This window comes from Rhinatrema bivittatum, chromosome 4 (genome assembly GCF_901001135.1).
Source record: "Rhinatrema bivittatum chromosome 4, aRhiBiv1.1, whole genome shotgun sequence".
In the NCBI taxonomy this organism is placed as follows: domain Eukaryota; kingdom Metazoa; phylum Chordata; class Amphibia; order Gymnophiona; family Rhinatrematidae; genus Rhinatrema; species Rhinatrema bivittatum.
This window is the reverse complement of record NC_042618.1, coordinates 370,869,715-370,881,019: the sequence shown is the minus strand read 5'-3', so window position 1 is coordinate 370,881,019 and position 11,305 is coordinate 370,869,715. Positions and strand designations below refer to the sequence as shown.

The 11,305-nt window shown below is 41.6% G+C and overlaps 1 protein-coding gene across 3 annotated transcripts in view; it reads left to right on the top strand.

The window, feature by feature from the left end:
- Positions 1 to 808: 808 nt before the first annotated feature.
- PTPDC1 (protein tyrosine phosphatase domain containing 1) overlaps positions 809 to 11,305 on the top strand; it is a 91,524-nt gene continuing 81,027 nt past the window's right edge. For 2 of the 3 annotated variants that reach the window (XM_029600839.1, XM_029600841.1), the window contains exon 1: positions 818 to 878. The gene's annotated coding sequence lies outside the window, so the exon portion shown is untranslated. Of the gene's footprint in view, positions 908 to 11,305 lie in introns of all 3 variants that reach the window. The other variant, XM_029600840.1, reaches the window with a different exon arrangement.

The window sequence follows — 11,305 nt, the reverse complement described above, 5'->3', positions numbered from 1 at the left end:
GAAAGGGAGAGAAAGAAAAGTTGGTAGAAGGTTGGGAGACTGAAGGCTGGGGGAGAGAGGACCCTGGGCCCTGTAGGCAGGGGAAAAAGAGCAGGGCAGAGGGGGTGGTGGAAGATGATTATACTGTAGGAGGGAGTACTATCTTGGAGCTGCTGCCAAGGGGGGGATTTGTTTTTGTACGTAGTGCTAGTTAACCTAAATCCAGCCCTGTAATAAATAGGAAAACATGCATAATGTTGCATTTATTTCTTTAGTAGAGTCTTGTGCTACACTTGGTTTAGAATGTCACTATAATATAGTGATAAAAACACAGCTTTTTAGTATTACTTAGGAGTAAAATATTAAATACTGAAAAAAAAAACCAAACCCTGCTACATCAGGCATTAATTTCTTAGAAATGCCCGGTTTTACTAATGGAACCAAACAACGAAAGAGATGTGATTCGGCCCGCCGCGGAAAATTTCATTTTCCCGCGCTTCGGGTCGATTTTTTCCAGCCTCCCCGAAACCCACCCCTTCAAATTTAATTAAATACAAACCCCCACCGTCCCGACCCCCGACGACCTGCCAAAAGTCTCTGAGGGTCCCGGGAGCAATCTCCCCACTCTCGGGCCGCCGGCTGCCAGTAATTAAAATGGCGCCGGTGGCCCTTTGCCCTTACTATGTGACAGGGGCTACCGGTGCCATTGGTCGGCCTCTGTCACATGGTAGGAGCAATGGATGGTCCTTACCATGTGACAGGGGACGACCAATGGCACCGGTAGCCCCTGTCACATGGTAAGGGCAAAGAGCCACCGGCGCCATTTTGATTACTGGCAGCCGGTGGCTGAGAGGGGGAGATCGCTCCCGGAACCCCCGCTGGACCACCAGGGACTTTTGGCAAGTCGTGGGAAGTCGGGACGGTGGGGGTTTGTATTTAATTAAATTTGAGGGGTTGGGTGGGTTTGTGGTCTTTTTTTATGCGCCCTTTCTCCCCCTCCCCAAAAAAGATAGGAAAATCACATCAAATTTCGTGGGTTTTCCTTTCGTTTGGTCAGCCCCCCCCACCTCGAAATGCAACGAAATAGGAAATACCGGTTTTATTTCCTGTTTCGTTGCAAACAAATGCACATCACTTTTGATAGTGCCTAATAAAGAGGGAAATTGTTAGCAACCAGTATTTTACCTGAATTATGATTGTTTATATTCTTTCCTGCTTGTTTATCTATTTGTTTTGCATATATATGAGGAAGCACTTGCAAAATGAGATACCGTACTCTTAAATAGTCCTCTGATTGGAGACCATAGTATTATATTTGGAACTATATCTAAGTTTTGAAGTATTAGGGCTGCCTTCAAAGACTGCATTTTCAAATCAGATTGCTTTCCTTCTATTATAACTGCTTATCTTGACTAGCTGTCAGTGTTTATATGCTTTATGCTCATTCTGGTTTGAATGTTTTACGAAAACCCAGCAGGAAATGCTTATGATTCAAATTAATGTATTTGGCCTGAAGAGAAATATAGTCTGTAAATTGTTGCTTTTTCTATGATATTTATTCAAGAGGGGAAGACTTCTTATCTTTTATGTTCTAGAAAATACTTTAGGTTCTGCGGTAATATTAACACTTTGAACTTCAGCTTAACCATCTCTTATGTCTGCAAAACAAAAATGTTACATTCACCATACTGGGATTTATTACATATTTATTTGAATGCAAGCTTTTGGGGGGCAGACATATTTTGTATACTTTGGGGGGGGGGGGGGGGGAGTAGCTCCCTTATGCATTGCACCATTAAGTAAAGGAACCACAAAATAGGCAAGGTGATATATAGAATGGCCTGGTCAGTAGTGAGTGCTGCTTTATAACAAAGCAAGACAATCCAGAGCAAAACAGGCTAATTTTAAAATGTGTGCATGTGCCCATTCATGTATGTATTGGGTGATAAGTATGCTCCTAATTTTAAGGTTGCGTGAGCAAACTTACTTCGCCAACCTTTAGTAGAGCTTTGCTGGCTTTAATGTACATGTAAGCAGATTTTAAAACATGCTCATGTGAGGGACATTCCTAGTTTTTCCAATTACTTCACCAGTTTGCCCAGTCAGTCTTCAGGTCTTCCAGATCCTCTGGTTCTTCATCCTGCATGCCCACTCACCTTGTTATGAAAGACCTAAAACGGGAGACTTGATCCTCATCTGGAACAGCACTGAAGTTATGCAGCTAACAAGGTGCTGTACGCTTGTTCTCCGGTTTTAAAATAAGGCGTTATATGCGTAACAATTGGCCCTACCCTGGAATACCCATTTTATTTCTTTATTTACAAAGATTTATATACCGTCCTTCCAAGGAGATCAGGGCAGTTTACAAAATGCAACATAAATGTGTGAATGATAAAAGAAGACAATCGTAACTAGAATATTTGTAAAAATGTCATAGATAAGATTAAAACAAATGAAAAACAAGGGTAAAAATGAAATGAACAAATTATATACATGACAAACATGCCCTGCCCCCCCCCCCCTTTATTTTTTGCTTGTGCATATATGTGCATAAATCATGACTTTTAAAATCCGCAGCGCTCATGCGCAACTCATGAACATATGTATGCGGACATTTTAGCCTGAGCAACACATTTAAAATCAACCCCTTTTCATTTTAGCTTGAGCAACACTTTTAAAATTGACCTCTTGATGAAGATATGTAGGGCTCTCCTTAGTGTAATTTTTCCATAGGCACAGAATGAGAAAAATCCTTGTGAAAATGCTTGAATGTGCTTTCTTGTTACATGGCTTGAACCAGTAAGAATATCTCATTTATAGTGTGTAATTCTAGCAAGATTAGTAATCAAATGAAAGGTGAAATATTGTAAACTATATTTGTGTAAATGTTTCTTTCTCTATATTCATTCTTGAAGACAATAGCTTTATCCTGCCCTGTGAAGTTCAGAGGTGTACAAAAATGCACAGGAATAAATATACATTGGAGAGAGCCAAACGTTATTACCCTCCATCCCCATGAATCAGCCTGAGTATTTGTTCCCAGTATGATAAAATATTGCCGGGCTTTGTGACTTATGAGTTTTGTTCAATAGAGATTTATAAGAAGAAATCCAAAGTACTGTAAAAATGTGGGAATAGTCTTGTAAATAGCTGTGTTTTTTTCATACAGTTCCTGTGATTTAATATTATCATAGATGGACGTTGGATGTAAATAAATGCCAAGAAATAAAACTGATGTATCATAGCAAGTTTCCATTTTTATGAGATACCCTTTCAAAGCATGAGTTTATTTTGTTAGAAGGATATGGCTTACATCCCCCAAACTCTGTTCAGTATTAGAGATGTGAATCGTGTCCTCGATCGTCTTAATGATCGATTTCGGCTGGGAGGGGGAGGGAATCGTATTGTTGCCGTTTGGGTGTGTAAACTATCGTGAAAAATCGTTAAAATCGTGAGCCGGCACACTAAACCCCCCTAAAACCCACCCCGACCCTTTAAATTAAATCCCCCACCCTCCCGAACCCCCCCCCCAAATGCTTTAAATTACCTGGGGATCCAGCGGTGGTCCAGAACGGCGGCGGTCCGGAACGGTCCCCTCAATAGAATCGTGTTGTCTTCAGCCGGCGCCATTTTTCAAAATGGCCGCCGCAAAATGGCGGCGGCCATAGACAAAAATGATTCGACGGAGGAGGTCGTTCCGGACCCCCGCTGGACTTTTGGCAAGTCTTGTGGGGGTCAGGAGGCCCCCCCAAGCTGGCCAAAAGTTTCCTGGGAGTCCAGCGGGGTTCCGGGAGCGATTTCTTGCCGCGAATCGTTTTCGTACGGAAAATGGCGCCGGCAGGAGATCGACTGCAGGAGGTCGTTCAGCGGGGGTTCCAGACTGCCGCTGAACGACCTCCTGCACTCGATCTCCTGCCGGCGCCATTTTCCGTACGAAAACGATTTGCGGCAAGAAATCGCTCCCGGAACCCCGCTGGACTCCCAGGAAACTTTTGGCCAGCTTGGGGGGGCCTCCTGACCCCCACAAGACTTGCCAAAGTCCAGCGGGGGTCCGGAACGACCTCCTCCGTCGAATCGTTTTTGTCTATGGCTGCCGCCATTTTGCGGCGGCCATTTTGAAAAATGGCGCCGGCTGAAGACAACACGATTCTATTGAGGGGGCTGTTCCGGACCGCCGCCGTTCTGGACCACCGCCGGATCCCCAGGTAATTTAAAGCATTGGGGGGGGGGGGTTCGGGAGGGTGGGGGATTTAATTTAAAGGGTCGGGGTGGGTTTTAGGGGGTTTTAGTGTGCCGGTTTTCCTGCCCTCCCCCTTCCCCCGATTTACGATTTTTTAACGATAAATCGGGGGAATTGGTATTGTATCGTGGCCCTAACGATTTTTTGACGATTTAAAATATATCGGACGATATTTTAAATCGTCAAAAAACGATTCAGTATAAATGTGCAGCTGCTTATCTACCCACTCACAAGTCTGTTTAGGAAACTGGGATCAGGACTGTTGACTAGAAGAGAATGGTAGGTGTCTTTCCTCCTCCTGCTTCCTTTCTAAATAAGAAGTGCATGTAGAGGAGGAAGAACAGCAGTTGCAGATATAGGCCAGGTTGGAGGGGGTAAGAAACAGAGAAGGGGTAATGGGAAGATAGGACAAAGAGTGAGAGATGTGTGGTTACCAGTTGGCTGCATTTTCATTGGATAGGTTTGTTCAAGCCCTGGTTTTTATCCCATTTCATGATTGCATGGGCATGTATTCCCAAATCACTTCAGGAAATCACTATAGGCCTTGCATACAGTATTTATTTAAAATATTTTTTCTTTTTTTTTTTATAATTTATACTTTATTCAATTTTTAAATTCAAAACAAATAAAATTAACATAAGGCAATAAACAGTGAACAATTCAGGCAAACTTATTACAAGAAGACTAATACAGTCAAAAGTAAATTTTATTGTCACATTTATCCAATAAATGAGGGTCTTTATACGGTAAAGAAAACTTACATAATACAATTAACAAGGAGGAGAGGGGTAGAAATCTTTATTTTTACAGACCTGTTTCTGCTGCTTCAACCTGATTTTCCTTTACTAACTCTTTATCTCTCAAAAAACTTTCTAGATGTTGTGGCATACTAAAAATAAATTTCTTGCCTTGATAATTGACTAAACATCTACATGGGAACCTTTTAAATAAAAAAAAAATATTTATTTTTCTAATACATAGATGGGTTCAGGACCAGTGGGTTATGCACCTCTACCAGCAGATGGAGATGGAGCAAACTGATGTCAGTGTATATATATACTGCCGTGACAGCCTGCCAGTATTCTCCATCTACAGCAGATGGACGTGCATTTCCCTACTGGGGATTGCTTTAGATTTTGGAAGGAGAAATAAAGGAAAAAATTAATTCACCCTGCTCTCCTTCTGTGATACCAAATGGTCCCTCCCCCAGTTGAGAATTCCTGAGGTGATTTCCATGGTCTCAGATGAGTGCCTTGGTCTGGTAGCTGGTTTTTCAGCCAGTGGGGACTTAGCTTCTTGGACAGCTGAAAGGCAGCGGATGCAGGAAGCCAAGTGCTGTGGTGACGGCATATGCTCTCTCCCCCCACAGCCAGAGATAGTCTCTGATTCAGCCGGGAAAGACTGGACCTCAAGTAAGAAAAAAAAAAAAAAAATATATATATATAATATAAATACAGAGATGCATAAGGAGGATTTTTGTGTAGTGCTTCCTCCTTACCTGGTCTCCATTCTCTGCTCGCCATTACAATGTTCGTTCTGATCCGAGGTTAGTTTAAGGGACGTGGGTAGCCTGGCAGGTTGAGCAGCTTTCTCAGGACCCGCTCTGAGGCTTTTCTCCTGTGTGCCACGTGGTAGGCCTTGGTGTTTTGCGTGCTTTGCCTGTGCATTCGACTGCCCTCTTCAGGAGCGTCTGTTCAGGCAGCGCGTCTGTTTGTGTGTCCAGGTTGTGCATCCAGTTTTTGGACACTTAGGCAGGCTTCTGTGTGGGCGTCCAGGTTAAGCAGCATCCAGGATAGATGCACGCTTAAGCAGTGCACCTAGGTTGGGCACGTTGCTTGGATGCTTGTCTTTGAGACGCCTAGGTTTTGGATACCTAAAATTGTGGATGCCTAAAATCTTGGATTCTTAAATTTTTAGATGCCTAATTTTTGGACGTATAAAAAAAAAATGAATGGCGCCTGAAGCTAAGAAATCTAAGCGCCTCTCCCTATGTGCTGCCTGTCATATTCGGGCATCTCAGCCTGACATGCCCTCTAACTTGTGCCAGTGCTGTTTGGAGGCTCAGGGAGATTTATCTTCCTCTGATTTTACTAACCCTGGTTCTTTCCAGCCTGATGAGGGCCTGGGTAAAGATGTGTCAGGAGGAATGCCTGATCTTGGAACTCCCTTAACTGGTTTGTCAGTGGGGGAAGGTAGCTCAGTGGGCGCAGCACAGGTGCCTCCTGGTTTGGATCTTTCTGCCTTTTCTTGGGTAGAATTTTCTTCAAGCGCATTCCTCAGCCCGGCTCCATCTTGCCAGAACAGAGCCGCAGCCTGTTATTGCTGTTAAGCTCCAGAATAGATTAGCAATAAGACTTCCAGATAGGGATCCGGATGTCAAGGCTGATCTTGACTCCCTGGAGAATGGAGAAATTCCAGCAGAACTGGAACCGTATAGGACTATGTTGCTGTTCTTTCATAGAGATGAGCTGCCGGCTCTGATTTGCCAGACTTTGAAAATGATGGGAGTGCCTGGGTCATATTCCAGTTCTGAGCCAAAGAAAAATCCCATTTTTATCTCCTTGCATAAAGCCTCTCGTTTTTTCCTTGTCATGGAAGCTATTCAAGAATTGATTGATCTTGAATGGGATGCCTCAGAGGCACCCCATTCAAGATCAAGATCATAGAGGGAGGGGCTACCTTGAAGGATGTTCATGATAGGAGGATTGAGACCATTCTTAAACAAGCATTTGAAGCAGTGGCAATGACGTTGCAAATAGCTTCTTGTTGTGCCCTAGTGGTTCGCTCTTGTTTACTTCTCTCTCAGGAGGTAGATAAATCTGGAGTGAATTCCAGGGCAGTTATGGAGCCAGCAGCTGCCTTTTTGGCAGATGTGGGCTGTGATTTGGTCTGCACTTCGGCCAGAGGGGTGGCTTCAATAATAGCGGCCCAGCGTCAGTTATGGCTGAGAAATTGGTTGGCCAATGCGACCTCTAAAGCTAACCATTTGAAGGCTTGCTCTTATTTGGAAGCAAATTGGAGAAAATGGCCAGTAAGTGCGGTGAATCGCTGGTTTCCTAGTTGCCAAAGGATAAGAAGCAGACACCATGCTCCTTTACCATGAGAGGTCGTGCTCAGGGATCCAGGCATTTTCAGCCCTACAGAGGAGCAACCTTCCAGAGGACTTGTCCTTTTGTTAGGGCTCAGTCCTTTTCGTCCCAGACAGCCCAGTTGGGACGTGGGCTTGGGCGGTGTGAGCCTCCCAATGAAGGTTTGCCAACCCGTCCCCGGGAACAGGAGATAGGACACCTTTCTCTTTTTTTTTTTAATCAGAGGTGGGTTGAGATCATATTAGATCAGTGGGTCCTGCAGGTGATATGAGCTGGGGGGGAGGGAGGAGTTGTCATAGCCTTGGGGGAGGGGTTTAAACTGCAGCAGGCCCCTTTACCTGGGGGAAGGGTCATCAGGCCACAGACTCATCTTGTCCTTTGGGGGGGAGAGGGTTTGAGCCAGTGTTACCATGCTGTGGTAACATAAATGTAGTACTGACCATGGTAAACTAGTTTTTAAGAACTCTTCACTAAAGGCTTTGCAGCAATTTTCAACGGGATTTTCTGAGAGTAAACATGTTTGTTTTAACTCTCTGCATGTATTGCCTAGCCAGGGGGTTTGCACCCGCAAACTCTTTGAATTCATATGTACTCATCCTAACTGGGCCACCAATTGTCAAAGGAAAACTCCATGGGGACTTTCCCTTTAAAAGTTGGCTTGGACTCTGGGCCTATAAAGTTACCCTCCCTGAGGCCAACTTATAGCCTCCCTCTGCAGGGAGGCTATAAGTTGGCCTCAGGGAGGGTAATTTTCAAAGCAGCTTCCACAGATAAAGTAGTTCTTTACTCACAGAAACGGCCATATAAAAAATTGCATGCCCAGAATTGTTTGGCAAATAAAATATGTAGAATTTTAAAGTCTTGTGTGTAGAATTTTTTTTTTTTCATTTTTTTATTAGAAGTTTTAATTCTTTGGTGCAGAATTCCCTCAGGTTGAAAGCGTGTGCCTTCAAAAATGAGAAGTGCTTGTACCTTGAGAATCATGCATGCGCACAGAATAGTTCCACATGCTGTGAGGGAACTAGAGGGATCATGGCTCTCAGTCTAGTTTCCTTAAGATCCCAGTGAAGCACTGGCAGCAGTTTTCTGGGATTGCACAGCTCTGTCTAGTCAAGAAGAAAATTTAGACTGCTGTTGGCTCCTAGATCTCCCTGATGAGTGTTGCAGATCCAGTGCAAGAACCTCACGAGTCAGGGTTAACTGTAAGAGATGGACCTAGGAAAGGGTACACTTTTAGTTGAAAGCAGGGACAATTTAGCAGTAAAGATTCCAATGAGGATAAACTAATTGTTTATCCCTGTAACAGGTAAGATCCAAATAAATAGCGGTTTTTGAAAAATAATTGTCTAGAGGTATGGTTCCTATTTGATGTCCTGATGCAATTTTTAAGATATTTGCCATCTAAATATCTGATCTTGTCCTATACTGGTTATACAGTAATTTCTCTCTGCCTCTTTTTGGCTAAGATCAAGTACAAACTTTGAGTTATTTGCTGAGGATAGTCTCTTGTCATTTTAGGCTGAGATTCAGAACCTGTACAATATGTGGGTTAATTCCCTGTCACCTGTTGGTGATATGAAACTATTTGGACAGTGGTCAAAGTGGGAAGATTCCCATAATGAGGTATCAATAATGAGGTGTCAAATTGCTTGGAATCAATGTCATTCCCCCCCATCTCCACTTACCCTATTTGATGGCTCACAGGGTTTTGGGGGCAGGAGATAGCCCCACTTGCTGCAATAATTAATGTGGTACAAATAATCTGATGAGGACCCCCTCCACACACACAGGCATACATCTCTCCTGCCCTCAAGACCTTTTCTTTATTTTAAAAACAATAAGATAAGCTGCTACTAAAGATGAATTTAGCCAGGGTATAGCGCAATATCAGTCCTGTGTTTAAATCTCTTATGGGACACGACACCAGGGAGAGGGAGAGGCAGGGGACATCACAACCATTATTAATAAATAACAACACATTGAAGGACGATAACCATGTCCTCAACATTTTAAAATAGAATACTGAACCCAGAGGAAATACCTTTATTTAATATAGCTATGTCCTTCATACCGACTGCCACGTATAATGCGTTTAGAACCAGGATCGAACTATTCAAATTTACAAGAAAATTAAAGATTATAGATATCTTTTCAAACCAACTATGCCTGATCCCTCCATTGTTAAACCCGTAAGCCAATGGGTGCCTGGTGGACCACCAAATCCTGTGATACATACTTTTAAGACACTAGTACTTAAAGAGGTCATAGAAAAGGAGGAGAATTTCAAATATAAACACAATTTATTTATTTATTTATTTATTTAACGTTTCTTTTATACCGATGACCGTTCGCACATCGCATCGGTTTACAGTGAACACAAAACCATTGGGCGGGGCCCTTACATAAAACAGATAATATACTGAACTAGATAATATACTGAACTAAGAACAATATTAGTTTGTTCTTGGCAGACTTGAAATGCATACAGTGTGTTCTTACTACGGCAGTGAAAGGATCGCATTTAAACCGGCTAGTACAAATAATGACGCTGTAAAAACATGTAGCATATTATGCAATTTCAATAGGTGTTGAAGGTACATTCCGCTTAAAACACAATTGCTCTGTGTTTAATATATGTCTTACCATTTTATGTATTTTTTAGTTTAGCCATATAATTCCCTCTTCCACAACAACTAGACTGTTGTATTCTCTTAGAAGACACTAATGATACTCTCGCAATAGGAGCGGGGAGAGTTGTTATTTTTCCAACAGTCATCTTTTCTAACAGTTCGATTTTTATGCCATTACAAGTTCTACAACCTCAAATAATAATGATTCATGTCATTTACCGATCTGTTCCATGTACACATTTTTTTTTATGTTTTTAATATTGTATTTTTTAATATTATTTTTAATACACTATTTTAATATCCTATCTCTTAATATTCTACTTTTAATATTATTTGAATACTCATTTTTATGCTTCACTCACCTTTATTCACTATTTTATTCATTTTTATGTTTCATTCCTATCATTCAATTTTTTTAATCCTCATCCAAGTCGTATTACAAACTGTTTTATACTTTTATTTTTTTTATTTTAATAGTTCACAACACCAAGTTGCTCAGCCTGGATTGTTTGATTTTTGTGACTGCTCATTCATCATTCACAACTGAAGATATTATACGATAGGTACTTGCTATTTTCTGCTTTCCGACCATTTTCCACCTTCACTGTGCGGTGCGTACAGAATGTGCATGTGTTTCACTCATTTATATATAAGGTTGAGTCTTAGTCATTTGTACCAAGGTTTATACACATTCAAATACAGCCATACTTTATTCTTACACTCATATTTTTTGAGTAATAACACTGTCTAAATATTCATTCATATCATTCATTTATATATGTAGTTTGTCAACATGTGTGCATATATTATTTTTAATACATATATACATAATTGATATTATTGTAATTACACCCATTTATGTAACATGTGTATGTGTATTTTTTTTAATTTTCAAATTTTAAGAGTTATATTTCTTGCCCTTAACAGCCCCTGAGGCAGCTCCTGTGGGAGCGAAACTCGGCCAGAGTCGGGTTCATTCCAATAAAGGCTGCTTTATACTGATCACTTTGTGTTTCTTCGCTTATAAGCTCATGGATTGTGCTGTACCTTTGAGCATAGCGTATTGTAAGCATCTTCACGTTTTTGTGTTGTTTTTTTTTAATTGCAAAAATGAGTCCATAATGATCCATATCATCTTGATAATGTATAGGTAGTTGTGAGCCAGACACTGCCACAGTGTTTCAAATTGTAGCTTCTGCATTGGGGCACAAATAACGTCATATAGGCAAATACACAATAAAGCACAAAAAGACAATTATATCCAACTGATTTGGTAGTGGAAAAATATAGTGGAGAACATTGAAATGAACTGTGACTCGAACGTTAGTGCCTCAAATGTGAAGAAATATAACACTATATCTCAAAAC